The sequence below is a fragment of the Arachis ipaensis genome, chromosome B1, assembly GCF_059453495.1.
Source record: "Arachis ipaensis isolate K30076 ecotype BB chromosome B1, ASM5945349v1, whole genome shotgun sequence".
Classification (NCBI taxonomy): domain Eukaryota; kingdom Viridiplantae; phylum Streptophyta; class Magnoliopsida; order Fabales; family Fabaceae; genus Arachis; species Arachis ipaensis.
This window is the reverse complement of record NC_142436.1, coordinates 52,629,170-52,647,245: the sequence shown is the minus strand read 5'-3', so window position 1 is coordinate 52,647,245 and position 18,076 is coordinate 52,629,170. Positions and strand designations below refer to the sequence as shown.

At 39.1% G+C, this 18,076-nt stretch overlaps 1 non-coding gene across 1 annotated transcript; it reads right to left on the bottom strand.

Annotated features, from left to right (window-relative positions):
• Positions 1-3,936: 3,936 nt before the first annotated feature.
• On the bottom strand, positions 3,937-4,040 carry LOC148576576 (small nucleolar RNA R71). Its single transcript, XR_015903122.1, has one exon. It is a non-coding gene; the product is annotated as a small nucleolar RNA R71 (small nucleolar RNA).
• Positions 4,041-18,076: the final 14,036 nt, after the last annotated feature.

Below are 18,076 nucleotides of genomic sequence, written 5' to 3'. Positions count from 1 at the left end.
GAAACATGGCAATCCACGCGTACGCGTCATGTGCGCGTAAGCGTGGATTGATGAAATGGAAGCGACGCGTGCGCGCGAATGACGCGTACATGTGCATGACAAAGTAGAGAGTCGACACATACGCGCAAGGTATGCGTCCGCGTGCCCTGGGGCACAAAGTTGGCACATTTCAGGCATAACTCTCGGGTGAATGTATGAGAATTAGAAAAATTCAATCCACGTGTACGCGTACATGACGCGTGCGCGTGGATGGTCGAAATGGCTTGATTCACACGTACGCGTAAAGCCCGCGTGCATGTGGATGGTGCTCTATTTTTCACAACTTTTTTCTATGTTTTTGCACCAAACCAAGCATTCCAAACCTCCAAACAACTACCAAAACACCACAAATCTTATTTAACACACTAAACTACCAAACAAACTTAACAAATCAATCAAAACATGAAATTAAACCTATTTTACCAATATGTACAAAAGAGAAAAATGAAAGGATATTACCATGGTGGGGTGTCTCCCACCTAGCACTTTTGTTTATTATCCTTAAGTTGGACTTATGGGGAGCTCTTCATCAAGGTGGCTTGTGCTTGAATCCATCCTTGAACATCCACCAATGCTTGGACTTTCATTGTGCTTCATCATTCAAGGTTAATAACTCCAAGCTTTGATGGAGTTCTTCACAAACCATAGGCTCCCAAAGTTGATTTTTGATGCCAGGGCATTTTGGCCAGTTTCACTGACATTTTCTTTACTGTTTTTAAGGAAGTTTCATGCATTTTCTTAGAAAATAAGATAGTTTTGGGTAGATATTCACTTACATCTTGATTCAAGCATACATTGTGCACTTTACATGATTTCATGAGGATTTTGCATGAAATTAATGACAAATTGGATGTTGCATTTCCCATGACTTGGACTAGAACTTTGATGCACTTTATTGCTTGATTTCAGGATAAAGGAAGCAAGGAAGAACCACATTAGCAGCCACGTTAGTCTCACTAACGTGACTTCTAACGTAGGAATGGGAGCTAGCTTGCAAAGTTAATGAGAAAAGTAATCGCCAATAACGTCCTCAAAGCCATCATAGCCCACGTTAAGAGTCACGTTAACTAAGTTAACGTGAACTCTAACGTGGAGGAAAGAAAATGGAGCCAACGTTAGTGACACTTACCTTTGTCACTAACGTTGGGCCAAGCTCATAAGTGGCCACGTTAGTTGCCACGTTAACTTAGTTAACGTGGCTTCTAACGTTAAGAAGCAAAAGAGAAGCCAACATTAGTGACATTTAACTTTGTCACTAACGTTGGCCAAGCCTCCACAAGCCACGTTAACTTCCATGTTAACTTAGTTAACGTGGAAGCCAACGTGGAGAAAGTATATGATCGCCAACGTTAGTGACACCTAACTTTGTCACTAACGTTGGAATGAACCACACAAGCCACAATGAGCCACGTTAACTCCCACGTTAACTTAGTCAACGTGGAAGCTAACGTGAAGAAGAGAGATGATGAGCCAACGTTAGTGACATTCACCTTTGTCACTAACGTTGGAGATGGCTAGCATTGCTACGTTAGAGGCCACGTTAACCTAGTTAACGTGGACTCTAACGTGGGAGATAGGGGCACATTGGAACGTTAGTGACAAAGGTAAGTGTCACTAATGTTCTCGAAGGTTGGCAAGTTAACGTTAAGAGCCACGTTAACTAAGTTAACGTGGACTCTAACGTAAGAAAGGGGGAGGCTTATCAACGTTATTGGGAAAGGTAAGTCCCAATAACGTGTGCGAAAGACCAAGAGGCAACGTTAGTGGCAACGTTTGTGCCACTAACGTTGAGGTTAACGTGGCTCTAACTTGGGTCAGGAACGTTAGTGAAAAAAGTGATTGTCACTAACGTTCTCGAACCCATAATTTCACTTAACGTTAACACCACTAACGTCCTGAGCTAAAGTCCCTGCCCACTTCACACTTTCTCTCTGCAAGTAAAGCTAAGCCCAATGAACAAGATAACTGATTCAAACTCAAGATCCAAAAGCCCATACCCAAGACTTGAGGAGCCAACTAGAAGATCAGAAGAGTAGTATATATAGGAGTAGCTTTGAGTTGATTAGGAAGATTGGAAATTGGGGGAAAACTACTCTCTGTATTTTGCCATTCTCTGCACTTTTAGTTTTGTTTTCATGATGTATTCTCCATCTTTGCTTTTATTTTCCAGAGCTATGAACAACTAAACCCCTTTCATTGGGTTAGGGAGCTCTGTTGTAATTTGATGGATCAATACTAGTTTTCACTATTCTTCTTCTATCTGTTTTCTTGATTTTACTTGAAAGCTTTCGATCTTCATCCAATTTGATAGTTATCTTGGAAAAGAAGCTATTCAAACTTGGATCTCTTCTGAACCTTGAAAGAGGAAGGAAGAGATAATGCTAGAAATGCTTTCTCATGCTGGACCAAATTGGGTTTGGATGGATATGTGACTATAATCCTCTCAATACTTGATTTGGAAAATGCATGTGGTATAATCAGTGACCATACTTCATCTCTTCTCATGAGCAATTGACCAAGGAATTGGCTATTGATCAAGATTTGAGAGATTGAATTACAAGGAATTGTAACTCGATCACTTAAGATTGCCAAGGAGATCAATGAATGCATTGATTGAGGAAGAGATGAAAATAAAATTGATCCGGAGAATGCAACATCTCCTGAGCCCAATGAACTCCCCATTTCTGATCTTACCCATTCTCTTTAGTTTCTGTCATTTACTTTTATGAGCAGTTACCCCATTTCCATTTACAATTCTGCAATTTACTTTCCGTCATTTACTTTCAGCACTTTATTTCTAGCATTTACTTTTTTTGTTATTTACTTTCCCGCCATTTTATTTTCTGCAATTCTAAACTCAAATTCTGATTCGCTCAACTAGAACATTCCTCTAATTAAAGTTGCTTGATCAATCAATCTCTGTGGTATTCGACCTCACTCTATTGTGAGTTTTTACTTGACGACGAAATTCGGTACACTTGCCGAAGGAAATTTGTTACGAGACAAGTTTTTTGCGCATCAAGTTTATGGCGCCATTGCCGGGGATTGATTGTGCATCAACAATGATTAAATTGGAAGATAACTAGATTGAGCATTTTTGTTTTGTTTGATTTAATTTTCTGTTTGAGTAATTTACTTTCAGTTTTAGTTAATTTCTTCCCTTCCCCCTACTTTTTAGTTTCTTTTTGTTATTTACAATTCAGTTCACTAACCCACTAACTGTTTGATATATTGCATCACTCACACTAACAGTAATTCTAACAGAATACTTTCTGCATTTATTTTCCTTGCTTGTGCTTTGTTGGTTGTATGACAGGGAGAAGAAGCGGGGCTTCAACTTCCTTTGATTCTGAACCTGAGAGAATCTTCTTTAGATCAAGGAGGGAAGCAAGAGGAAAAAGAGTGGTTGGTGCTGAGGAAGAGGAGGAATACTTTGAACCAAACATGGAAGAAAACATGGAAGACCATCGTGAGGAAGAGGCTCACAACCATGGCGGAGGAGGTCGAGCAAATCATGCTGGGGAGGATAGAAGAGTTTTAGGCTCTTACATCAATCCAAACCCAGGAAACTGTGGAAGTAGCATTCAAAAGCCAACCATCCATGCCAACAATTTTGAACTAAAACCACAGCTCATCACCCTTGTTCAGAACAACTGTTCGTTCGGAGGAAGTGTCCAAGAAGACCCCAATCAACATCTAACCACCTTTCTTAGAATTTGTGACACAATGAAGTCTAATGGTGTTCATCCTGACGCCTATAGACTGCTCTTATTTCCATTCTCACTCAAGGATAAGGCAGCCAAATGGCTGGAGTCCTTCCCGAAGGAGAGCTTGACAACTTGGGAAGATGTAGTGAACAAATTTTTAGCAAGATTCTACCCCCCTCAACGAATCAATAGGTTGAGAGCTGAGGTCCAAACTTTCAGGCAACAAGATGGTGAGACTCTTTATGAAGCATGGGAGAGGTTTAAGGACCTAACAAGGAGGTGTCCACCTGACATGTTCAACGAATGGGTGCAACTGCACATTTTCTATGAAGGCCTGTCATATGAATCAAAGAAGGCTGTAGACCATTCATCAGGAGGATCTTTGAACAAGAAGAAGACTATTGAGCTTCTGAAAGAGGCAACACTAGAGGAGTAATAGAGCTAAACAATGTAGATGCTCTGCTGGCCCAAAACAAGCTCATTACCCAGCAGCTGGCTGACCTCACCAAGAAGATGGAGAGGAACCAAGTAGCAGCAATCACTACTTCATCAACAACCCAAGAAAGAGTGAATGAAGAAGCAGAGGGTAGTCAGGAGCAAGCCAACTACATTGGAAATTCACCTAGGCAAAACCATGATCCATACTCTAAGACCTATAACCCTGGATGGAGGAATCACCCAAACTTTGGGTGGGGAAATCAACAAAACCAAGGCATAGATCAAAGACGTTCAAATCCCAACAACAATGCAGCCCACCAACATTTCACATCTAGACCATATCAGCACCCACATAACCAACCCTCTCAACACCTTTACCAAGGCCAAAATAACCCTCCTCATCCTTCCACCTCTAATCCCAATCTACCATCATTTGATGACAGACTCTCAAGGATTGAGAATCTACTTGAAGGCATAGGCAAAGAGATTCAAGACAATAAGGCATTCAAGGAGGAAGTGTGAGCCAATTTCAAGAACCAGGGAGACACAATCAAGAGGTTGGAATCCTAAGTGGGGTATCTCTCTGAGCAGATTCCCAAACCTACAGATGGATTCCCAAGTGACACAGAGAAGAATCCGAGAGGTGAAACAAAGAAAGTAAGATGGGAAGATTGCAAGATGGTCACTATAAGTGATAAGGAGACTGAAGACAAGCCAAACAAGTCGGCAGAACAACCTGGAGACACCTCAACAGAGAAGGAGGAAAAAGATCACCAAGAACTAGAAATCTCACAACAGGAGCTGCTGAGACTTTATGCACCATTTCCCCAACTACTCAAGGGTGCTGTTGAGAAGAGAATATACTCAAGATTTCTTGACTTGTTTGCATCTCTGCATGTCAACATACCATTCATCAAGACCATCCAAAAAATGCCTGCATACATCAAATACATGAAGGAACTGCTCCCTAGGAAAAGCTCACTCAAAGGAGGCCAAACTATAGTAATGAACAAGGAGTGCAGCGCCCTCATTCAACCAGAGTTGCCTACAAAAACAAAGGACCCAGGGAGTTTTCACATCCCCTGTGCCATAGGAGAAACAATGTTCGATAGAGCACTTTGCGATTTGGGAGCAAGCATCAACTTAATGCCCTTACCCCTGGTGAAGAGGCTGCAGATCAATGAGATAATGCCCACAGATGTAGTCATCAGGCTGGCTGACAAAACTCAAAAACAAGCAATAGGAGTGGTGGAAAATGTGTTGGTAAAGGTTGGGAAATACTTTCTTCCCACAGACTTCGTCATCCTGGACATGGAAGAGAGTCACACTCACCCAATCATATTGGGAAGACCATTCCTAGCTACAGCCAGAGCACTCATAGATGTTGAGCGAGGGGAGCTAATATTGAGGATCCGTGATGAACGACTCAGTTTTAATGTCTTTAAACTCTCACAAGAAGCAGACCAAGAGAACAAAGAACCAAGCAAAGATCATAATGAGATACTGAAAGAGGAAGCAAGCATTGAAGCACAACCAGCCCAGCTGGGAAAGCCCTTGCTTGATGAACAAGGAAATAAGCAGTTGTCACAGCTCAAGGAAAAGCTGGAGGAACCTAAACCACCAGAGACATGTGAAGATAACAACAAAATTCCCTTAGAAGAAGAAGTCATAAAGAGCAAGGCAACATCAAAAGGAACAAAGAAGAAGGTACCAAGGAGGTGGAGGAACAAGAAGATCCCTACCGAGGACTTCTCTCCAGGGGATAAAGTGATCTCAGCTTACTTCCCAGATATCCCCCCTGATCTCCCCACTGTACCATCTTAGTTACCTAAGGTCTTCACTATCAACAGAGTTCTCTCCTTGGAACATATAGAGATCATTGATACAACCAATGGATATAAGTCCAAGGCAAGAGGGGAGGACTTGAAGCATTATCAACCTCCCTGATGAAGAAGAAACGTCAAGCTAGTGACGCTAAAGAAGCGCTTCATGGGAGGCAACCCATGTTTTATATGCCTTTAATAGTGAATAAGTCAATATTCATGAATTCCAACCCAAACTTGACAAACACTTGGTGAAATCCTTATTATGCAGTATATAGTGAAGAACAAGTTTGGTGTTCAAAGCATGCCAAGAAAGCATGGATGCAACTCAGAGCATGCTAGTCTTGGAGCTTTGAACAAAACTTTTCATCACAGTGCTCCAAACTAAGTTTGGTGTCACCCCAGGGTGCCACGGATATGCATATAAGGACGCACAGTTAGTTAGTTAGTTGGTGTTCATGAATAAATAACCTAATCCTTTTTCTTTACTATACTAGCCGTAAAGTTTAATTTTTATGATATTGAATTTTCTTATTTTATTTTTATAGGGAAAAGGAGAGGAGCATTGAAGGGGATTGATTGGATAATTAAATGAAAAAGGTTCGGCCACTTCATGAAGAGAAACTACACCCTTGTCTCAAGAAGGAATGCATTGGAAATTGTTGCCATGCAACATTGAAAAAAGGAGACCCTTGGAGACCGAACCAATAACCTTCATAAAGTGATGATCCTTGTCCTTTCTCCATGCACAACCTCAACCGTCCATCAAGCAACCATTCCATCAATCCACACCCTCCACTCACTCATAATCTCCCTATATAAATGAGTCCTAGTGCATACTTACCCCTCACATTCAAATTCCCACTCTCCACACTTCACACTTTCGGCATCCAAAACCCCTTCATCACACCTCGTCTTAACCAACCAAATTCCTCATCTATCCTTACCTTCCAATCCCCTCACACAGCAACTCAAATTCATGGCATCATCAAGCTCCAAGAGGCAAAAGAGGAAGGAACCAATAGAGAACATTCCTTTCGATGAGAAGAGATTCAAAACTGCCTTCCATGAACAAGAATTTGAAAGGATCAAGATCAAGAAGATATTGCCTAAGTTAACCTTCCAAATCAATGAAGACGAGTGCCCACAGATTCGGGAGAAAATTGAACAAAGAGGGTGGTAAAGGCTCACTAATCTAGAGGGGAAGATCAATGCAAACATCATCAAAGAGTTCTATGCAAATGTGGTTAGAAAAGACAAAACCAGGGCCCCAACCTTCAAAAGCTATGTAAGAGGAAAGGAGGTAGACTTCAGCCCAAATGCTATAACAAGAACTCTTCACTTGAAATCACCACATTTTGATGAGCCCAGTTATCATGCAAGGATAAGTAAGAGCCCTGACAATGATGAGCTCACAGAAATCGTGACTGACATCTATGTTATAGCAGCTGATTGGGAGAGGTATGCAGATGGAAGACCCCGGTTCATCAAGAGGGGAGACCTTAGCCCGGAAGCCAAAGGGTGGTTTGAACTCGTAAGGAGGTCCATCCTCCCAGCTGCAAATAATTTAGAGGTCAATATTAATCAAGCGACTATGGTACATTGCCTAGTACAGGGTGGAGAAATCAATGTGCATGAACTCATAGCTGAGGGGATTCAAGAGTCAGCTGAGAAGGCTGATTCGGGTGCCAGGCTTTGGTACCCCAACACTATTCTCAGACTATGTACAAAGGCTAAGGTGGTCTTCGAGGATAGCAATCCAAACTGGGTGAACCCTGGGAGGCTAGTTACAATCCAGCGTCTTGTCTATACTACACCTGCTCAGCAACAAAGAAGGCCACAAATAGGGAAGCTAAAAGCGAAAGAAGGAGCTCACCAAGAGGAGCCTCATCAAGAAGAATATCAACAAGAAGAGCATCATGACCCAGCCAACTTGAACATGAATCACCTTCTAAGGGCCATTGAAGATCTGGGGATGAGACATATGGAAGGACAAGAGCAAATACTAAACCGGATGAGCCAACAAGAAGAGTGGCAGAAACAACAAATGGAGCAGCAACAGGAACAATACTCCCAGCTCACTCAAGCCATCCACCAAGTTACTGAGAGGCAAGAACGTCAAGATAAGCATTTGCAGGAACTCAATCAGCGGCAAATAGCTCAGATGAAAGCATTCAATGAGTTCACTGTACTTAATGAAGGACGGCAACTACATAGGGAGGAGTTCAACGTAAACACTCAAGCCAAGTTGAACTACATGTCTAGTAATATGCATCATCTACACTATGCCATCCCTACATATGATGAGGTCCAAAAAGATTTTGTAGAACAAGAAGAGAGGAAGGTGAAACAGCAGAAGGAAACACTCAAGAAGAAGATGGAAGATGGTGGTTTCTGGAAGAAGCTGATTGGAAAAAGCAAAGGGAGTGGGAGTACGAGCAATCAAGTGGGACACAAGGAGGACAAGCAAGGAGGAGAGCATGGGCAACCACATGAGTAAAAGGTGGTGGAGTTCCTTCTTTGGTTCATCCCTTTCTATGTTTTAAATAAGGAAGATCTTGTATGAAATAGAACATGCTTCCATGATAGTTTGAACCTTTTAAATGCTGTCTTTTAAGTTCTTGGTTGAATAAGTCTATGATTGCTAGCCTTTATATCACTGCATCCTTACTTTGCTCACTTGTATGCTTGTTCCTTTGAATCAAATGAAAAGAGAATGAGTGTTTTGCAAAAGACCAGAGTGGAGTTCATACTATGGAGTAAGTTCCTTAGTTTGTGGTGCAGTCATAAATTAGCTAAGTTGGTTCAACCACAAGGTGAAAAGACAACTATCTGTCATGAATACTATGCTTTGAACACACCCCATGAGAATAACTAAATAACAAGATCCTAATAAGAAAAAGGGGAAAAGAAAAATGAAAGTGAAAAAAAAGAATAAAAGAAAAAGAGTAAGCAATAAGGCTAGGCACCAATGGTTTTAATCTTGAGGCATGTGTCTGTGGTGTTCCTGTATGAGGGATTTACTTGGATGAATAAGCTCTTAGGGGTGCCTTATCACTTGGTAACTTGGGTTAACTAACTCGGGATTATCAGCTGAAAGTCCACTATCAAGAGTAACCCTCACTACAGAGCATTTAGTAACCCAAAGAGGTGCTCGACACCAAGGTCTCAAGAAAAGAAAATAAATAAACCATATGCCTGTGGTGTGTATGTATGGGAGAGAGACTTGAGGAAGTAAGTCTTTAGGGGTGCTTCAACACCTAGCACCTTGAACCAACTGGTTCGGGAGTGTTGGCTGAAAGCTTATTTTAAAGAGTTGCCCCCTTACAGAACACTTAGCTTAAGAACACAAATAAGCCCTGAAATGACAACAAAAGGATCAATGAATAAAGGTCTCATGGGATGCAACCACAGTGAGTATTCTAGGACATGATAAAGGTCTGAAAGCCAGGAATGAACCTAAGTTGCTATGCATGAAACCACCATAAAACCAGGGACATGACCTCCACAAGAATGACTCATTTCTCTTGGCATTCCATTCATCATTCTCTTGTTCCAGTACTTGCTTAGGGACAAGAAAGCTTTAAGTTTGGTGTTGTGATGCCAGGGCATTTTGGCCAGTTTCACTGACTTTTTCTTTACTGTTTTTAAGGAAGTTTGATGCATTTCCTTAGAAAATAAGCTAGTTTTGGGTAGATATTCACTTATATCTTGATTCAAGCATACATTGTGAACTTTACATGATTTCATGAGGATTTTGCATGAAATTAATGACAAATTAGATGTTGCATTTCCCATGACTTGGACTAGAACTTTGATGCACTTTATTGCTTGATTTTAGGAAAAAGGAAGCAAGGAAGAACCACGTTAGCAGCCACGTTAGTCTCACTAACGTGACTTCTAACATAGGAATGGGAGCTAGCTTGCAAAGTTAATGAGAAAAGTAATCGCCAATAACGTCCTCAAAGCCATCATAGCCCACGTTAAGAGTCACGTTAACTAAGTTAACGTGAACTCTAACGTGGAGGAAAGAAAATGGAGCCAACGTTAGTGACACTTACCTTTGTCACTAACGTTGGGCCAAGCTCATAAGTGGCCACGTTAGTTGCCACGTTAACTTAGTTAACGTGGCTTCTAACATTAAGAAGCAAAAGAGAAGCCAACGTTAGTGACATTTAACTTTGTCACTAACGTTGGCCAAGCCTCCACAAGCCACGTTAACTTCCACATTAACTTAGTTAACGTGGAAGCCAACGTGGAGAAAGTATATGATCGCCAACGTTAGTGACACCTAACTTTGTCACTAACGTTGGAATGAACCACACAAGCCACAATGAGCCACATTAACTCCCACGTTAACTTAGTTAACATGGAAGCTAATGTGAAGAAGAGAGATGATGAGCCAATGTTAGTGACATTCACCTTTGTCACTAACGTTGGAGATGGCTAGCATTGCTACGTTAGAGGCCACGTTAACCTAGTTAACATGGACTCTAACGTGGGAGATAGGGGCACATTGGAACGTTAGTGACAAAGGTAAGTGTCACTAACGTTCTCGAAGGTTGGCAAGTTAATGTTAAGAGCCACGTTAACTAAGTTAACGTGGACTCTAACGTAAGAAAGGGGGAGGCTTCTCAACGTTATTGGGAAAGGTAAGTCCCAATAACGTGTGCGAAGGACCAAGAGGCAACGTTAGTGGCAACGTTTGTGCCACTAACGTTGAGGTTAACGTGGCTCTAACTTGGGTCAGGAACGTTAGTGAAAAAGGTGATTGTCACTAACGTTCTCGAACCCATAATTTCACTTAACGTTAACACCACTAACGTCCTGAGCTAAAGTCCCTGCCCACTTCACACTTTCTCTCTGCAAGTAAAGCTAAGCCCAATGAAGAAGATAACTGCTTCAAACTCAAGATCCAAAGGCCCATACCCAAGACTTGAGGAGCCAACTAGAAGATCAGAAGAGTAGTATATATAGGAGTAGCTTTGAATTGATTAGGAAGATTGGAAATTGGGGGAAAACTACTCTCTGTATTTTGCCATTCTCTGCACTTCTAGTTTTGTTTTCATGATGTATTCTCCATCTTTGCTTTTATTTTCCAGAGCTATGAAACCCCTTTCATTGGGTTAGGGAGCTCTGCTGTAATTTGATGGATCAATACTAGTTTTCATTATTCTTCTTCTATCTATTTTCTTGATTTTACTTGAAAGCTTTCGATCTTCATCTAATTGGATAGTTATCTTGGAAAAGAAGCTATTCAAACTTGGATATCTTCTGAACCTTGAAAGAGGAAGGAAGAGATCATGCTAGAAATGCTTTCTCATGCTGGACCAAATTGGGTTTGGATGGATATGTGACTATAATCCTCTCAATACTTGATTTGGAAAATGCATGTGGTATAATCAGTGACCATACTTCATCTCTTCTCATGAGCAATTGACCAAGGAATTGGATATTGATCAAGATTTGAGAGATTGAATTACAAGAAATTGTAACTCGATCACTTAAGATTGCCAAGGAGATCAATGAATGCATTGATTGAGGAAGAGATGAAAATGAAATTGATCTGGAGAATGCAACATCTCCTGAGCCCAATGAACTCCCTATTTCTGATCTTACCCATTCTCTTTAGTTTCTGTCATTTACTTTTATAAGCAGTTACCCCATTCCCATTTACAATTCTGCAATTTAATTTCCGTCATTTACTTTCAGCTCTTTATTTCTAGCATTTACTTTTTCTGTTATTTACTTTCTCGCCATTTTATTTTCTGTAATTCTCAACTCAAATTCTGATTCGCTCAACTAGAACATTCATCTAATTAAAGTTGATTGATCAATCAATCTCTGTGGGATTCGACCTCACTCTATTGTGAGTTTTTACTTGACGACGAAATTCGGTACACTTGCTGAAGGAAATTTGTTACGAGACAAGTTTTTCGCGCATCAATTTTCCTTGTGTGATCCGGGATCCCACACTTTGTTTCACACCTGTACTTGAGTTGATCATAGTGATTTCCTCCGGGTGGCAAGAGAGATGAATTCTCATAGAAGCACCAGACTATCCCCCTAGACCCATTCAATTGAGCACTACACCAATCCATACTCCTCAATTTCGAGCTTCCAACCATAATGAGCCTAGACTTACAACGCCAACCACTAAACATCCTCCTTTTATGCTTAATACCACAAAGCATCCTAAGTTAGCCATCCATCTCAAGCAAACCAAATTCAAGTGGGATAATAAAGCTAAGAGTTAGAAGTTTTACCCACTCAAATGAAGGATTAGATGACAACCTAGGTGGAGGAGTTCCCAACGGTCTTGACAAAGTACGCTCCACTTCCGTCCATCCTTTTTGGAAGGCTTCCACCACTTGGCAAGATATTTCGTGCTCTACCTCTCGCCAAGCTTCCTCAAGTTCACATTCTTCTTCACCAATGTCCTCTAACTCTTTCCCATCACTCAAATCATACATAGGAGGTTGAGTGAAATCTACCTCATCATCAATTCCGAGCATAGTGGGGGAGGATTCTTCAAGCTCAAAAGGATCATATGTTGGTATGGAATCATCATAAATAGGAGGGCCTATTACTTGGGACACTTTTTCCAATTCTTCAATCACATTTTGTCTTAGAGGTTGTGCACTCTCCTCCTCAACATCAACTTCGAACTCCATGGAAGAAGTCTCTTCAATTTGTGCTTCCTCTATGTACTCAACATATCCTAAGGCTCCAACCACTACTTCCTCTTGTTCAATAATCTCTACCTCCTCCTCTTGTTGCATTTCTTGCTTTAACTACTCTTCTTCACCTTGGAGCTTCAAGTTCACTCCCTTACTAAGCTCATTGGTTGCTTCTCCACATTCAACAATGGGAGTGCCTTGATCGCGTAGGCTTAGGCGGGATGAGACTATGTTTCCAATGGCTTCTTAACTTCTCCACATTCTACCATGATAGCCATTTTTTCTCTTAACTCTTCAAACTTCTTTTCATCCTCCTCGTGTCGCCTTAAGATATGAGATTCAAGATCTCTCAATTCTAGCATGGGGGCTTCATCGGGAGGCGATGGTGGAAGAGAGGGTTCATTGTTTGAGGGAAGGTTGTTGTAATTGGAAGGTGGTTCATATTGGTGAAATTCTTGAGGTGGTGTGTGTAGACTTTGTGGTTCTTGGGAGTATTGGTGTTGGAATGGTGGTGGCTTTAGATGTAGCTCATATGGTGGTTGGTATGGTGGGTGTGAGTTAGGATCATATGGAGGTGAATGGTGGTATGAGGATTGTGAGTATAGTGGAGGGCTATATTGAGGAGGGGGTTCATATGTATGTGGTGGTTGTGGTTGACAATCACAATAAGGGTCATCACATACATTAGATTGGTGTGCATTAGGATAAGGAGTATACCCATAAGAATCCGAAGAGTAGTCACGTTGGGGTGGTGCTTGGACGGATCGGGTGGCAATAAATGCCCTTTGGTCATCGCGCATCTCCGTGAGGATAGTAGTCATGTCCCCAATCACTTTTGCCAAACTTTGATCTCCAAATTCTTGATGGATGTTATCATTGTAAATTCAATCTCCTACAACATAGTTTGAACCACACTCATAGCCAAAGAGGTGAGAATTCATGGTGACAAGAGAAAATAAAAAACAAAAGCTAACAAGAAACAAAGAAAACAAAGTCCTACAACTAGCAAAAATCAACAAACCAAACCAATAATAAAGCTATTCACAATATATACAATAGCCAATAACATAGCACCATTGCAATTCCCCGGCAACAGTGCCATTAATTTGATTGCAAGAGGATTGTTGTCAGTCTAGATTTTCTTCTTAGAGAAAGGAATTACTTCATTGTAAGCATAGCTCCAAACCAACAAACACATCAAATTAAGATATGGTTTTGTCACATGTACAAACCCCAATGAAAATTAACCGAAGTATTTAGACTCCGGGTCGTCTCACAAAGAATTGTAATGAAGTGTATGCGTATTGGCTATGAAGGGATAAAAGGGGGTTTCGTTGATAAAAAGGGCAGTAAAATAAATGGCAAGAAAAGTAAATCAAACAAGCAATTAAAGAGGACAAGTAATAAAGAGAAACAATTATTAAAGAGAGACATTCATGGCAAGAATTGAGATCATAGGCCTTCCATCCTAGTCACTAATAACAATAATTAACAAGAATTTATCTTATTACGTCATCCCCAATGATGGAAGAAGATATAAGTTATCTTCCATGAGAGAAAGTCTAACAAGGCTAGCTAATCTCAATCCAAATGTCCTAATCAACTTACTAATTGGATTAGCAAGAGATTAGAGTTAATGGAAATGATATTAACTAACAATTCTAGATCACCAACATAGGTTGGGTTTTCATAACTCAAGATTGCCTAATTACTCTTTCCAAGCCAAGAATGCTCAAAGTCTACTCTAAAGCCCAACCAAACATTTTATCAAACACTTGGTGGGTGATGAGCGGATAATTTATACGCTTTTTGGCATTGTTTTTACATAGTTTTCAGTATGATTTAATTAGTTTTTAGTATATTTTTACTAGTTTTTAATTAAAATTCATATTTTTGGACTTTACTATGAGTTTGTGTATTTTTCTATGATTTCAGGTATTTTCTGGCTGAAATTGAGGGACTTGACCAAAAATCAGATACAGAGGTTGAAGAAGGACTGCAGATGTTGTTGGATTCTGACCTCCTTGCACTCAAAGTGGATTTTCTGGAGCTACAGAACTCCAAATGGCACGCTCTCAATTGCGTTGGAAAGTAGACATCCAGGGCTTTCCAGAAATATATAATAGTTCATACTTTGTTTAATTATAGACGACGTAAACGGGCGTTAAACGCCAGTTCCATGTTGCATTCTGGAGTCAAACGCCAGAAACAGGTTGCAAAGTGGAGTTAAACACCATAAACAGGTTACAAACTGGCGTTCAACTCCAAGAAAGACCTCTACACATGTAAAGCTCAATGCTCAGCCCAAGCACACACCAAGTGGGCCCCAGAAGTGGATTTCTGCATCATTTACTCATTTCTGTAAACCCTAGTAACTAGTTTAGTATAAATAGGACTTTTTACTATTGTATTTACAACGGGGATCTTTGATTAGTTTTATGCTATCTTAGACTTTCATGGGGGCTGGCCATTCGGGCATGCCTGGACCATTATCACTTATGTATTTTCAAATGGTAGAGTTTCTACACACCATAGATTAAGGTGTGGAACTCTGCTGTTCCTCATGAATTAATACAAAGTACTACTGTTTTTCTATTCAATTCAAGCTTATTCCTTCTCTAAGATATCCATTCGCACCCAAAAACATGATGAATGTGATGATTATGTGACGCTCATCATCATTCTCACCTATGAACGCGTGCCTGACAAACACTTCCGTTCTACATGCAAACAAGCTAGAATGAGTATCTCTTAGATATCTAATACAGAGGACCGAGTCCGAGATATTAGAATCTTTGTGGTATAAATTAGAACCCATGGATGGCCATTCCTGAGATCCGAAAAGTCTAAACCTTGTCTGTGGTATTCCGAGTAGGATCTGGGAAGGGATAGCAGTGACGAGCTTCAAACTCGCGAGTGCTGGGCGTAGTGACAGACGCAAAAGGATAGTAAATCCTATTCCAGTATGATCGAGAACCGACAGATGATTAGCCATGCAGTGACAGTGCATTGGACCATTTTCACAGAGAGGATGGGATGTAGCCATTGACAACGGTGATGCCCTACATAAAGCTTGCCATGGAAAGGGGTAGGAATGATTGGATGAAGACAGCAGGAAAGCAGAGGTTCAGAGGAACGAAAGGCATCTCTATACGCTTATCTGAAATTCTCACCGATGAATTACATAAGTATCTCTATCCTAGTTTATGTTTTATTTATTTTTTAATTATTAAAACTCTATATCATTTGAATCCGCCTGACTGAGATTTACAAGGTGACCATAGCTTGCTTCAAGCCGACAATCTCCGTGGGATCGACCCTTACTCACGTAAGGTTTATTACTTGAACGACCCAGTGCACTTGCTGGTCAGTTGTACGAAGTTGTGACAAAGAATTAAGATTATGAACGTGCGTATAAAGTTTTCAGCGCCGTTACCAAGGAATAGAACCGTCACGATTTATGCGCACCAAGTTTTTGGCGCCGTTGCCGGGGATTATTCGAGTTTGGACAACTGACGGTTCATCTTGTTGCTTAGATTAGGTAATTTTATTTTAATTTTAAGATTTTTATTTCTTATTTTCGAAAAAAAATACAAAAAAAATTTCTTCTTTTTCGTTTTTCCCAATTAATTTTTGAAAAAAATCCAAAAAAATTTATAAAATCATAAAATCAAAAATATTTTTCTGTTTCTTGTTTGAGTCTAGAGTCAAGTTTTAAGTTTGGTGTCAATTGCATATTTTTAATTTTCTAAAAAATTTTATTTTCAAAAATTTCATGCATTGCATTCTTCATGATCTTCAAGTCGTTCTTGGCCAGTCTTCTTGTTTGATCTTCATATTTTCTTGTTTTGTGTCTTTCCTTGTTTTTCATATGCATTCTTGAAACATTGATGTCTAAAGAATAAAAATTTTTTAAGTTTGGTGTCTTTCATGTTTTCTTTTCTTGAAAATTTTTCAAAAATAAGTTCTTGGTGTTCATCTTGACATTCAAAGTGTTCTTGGTGTTCATCTTGACATTCATAGTGTTCTTGCATGCATCACAAGTTTTGATCCAAAATTTTTATGCATTGAGTCTTTTTTATGTTTTTCTCTCTCATCCTTAAAATTCAAAAAATAAAAAATAAAAAAAATATCTTTTCCTTATTTTACTCAAAATTTTCGAAAATTTGGATTGACCTTTTCAAAAATTTTTAAAATCAAATTGTTTCTTATGAGTCAAATCAAATTTTCAATTTTAAAAATCTTATCTTTTTCAAAATCTTTTTCAAAAATCAAACTTTTTTCATTTTTCTTAATATTTTCGAAAATTTTTAAATTAATTTTCAAAAATCTTTTTCTTATCTTTATTTCATATTTTCGAACATCTTACTAACATTTAATATGATTGATTGAAAAATTTCAAAGTTGTTACTTGCCTATTAAGAAAAGATCAATCTTTAAATTGTAAATCATATCTTTTTGTTTCTTGTTAGTCAAGTAATCAACTTTAATTTTCAAAATCAAATCTTTTTAAATTTCTTTTTCAAATCTTTTTCAAAATATCTTTCAATTATATCTTTTTCAAAATCAATTTCAAAATCTTTTCTAACCTTTTATCTTTTTAAATTGATTTTCAAACCTTTTTTCAATCAATCATATCTTTTTGTTTCAATCATATCTTTTTCAAAACTACTTAACTAATTCTCTCTAATTTTCGAAAATCACCTTCCTCTTTTTTCAAAATTCCTTTTTAATTAACTAATTATTTTAATTTTTAATTTTAATTTTATTTCTTTTCTAATTTTTGAATTTTATTTTAATTTCAAATTAAAAACAAAAATATTTTTATTTTAATTTATTTATTTAATTTTCGAAAATTCTTCTCTCTCACCTCCTTCTAATTATTTATTTATTTACTAACACTTCTCTTCATCTAAAAATCCGAACCCTCTCTTCCTCCTGGTGTTCGAATTTCTTTTCTTCTACTCACATAAAGGAATCTCTATACTGTGACATAGAGGATTCCATATTTTCTTTTCTGTTTTCTTCTTTTTTTCATATGAGCAGGAAAAAGGATAAGAATATTCTTGTTAAAGATGATCCTAAACCTGAAAGGACTCTGAAGAGGAAGCTAAGGGAAGCCAAAGCACAACTCTCTGGAGAAAATCTGACAGAAATTTTCGAAAAAGAGGGAGGCATGGCTGAAAATAATAACAATGCAAGGAAGATGCTTGGTGACTTTACTACACTAAATTCCAATTTACATGGAAGAAGCATCTCAATCCCTGCCATTGGAGCAAACAATTTTGAGCTTAAACCTCAATTAGTTTCTCTAATGCAACAGAATTGCAAGTTTCATGGACTTCCATCAGAATATCCTTTTCAGTTCTTAACTGAATTCTTGCAGATC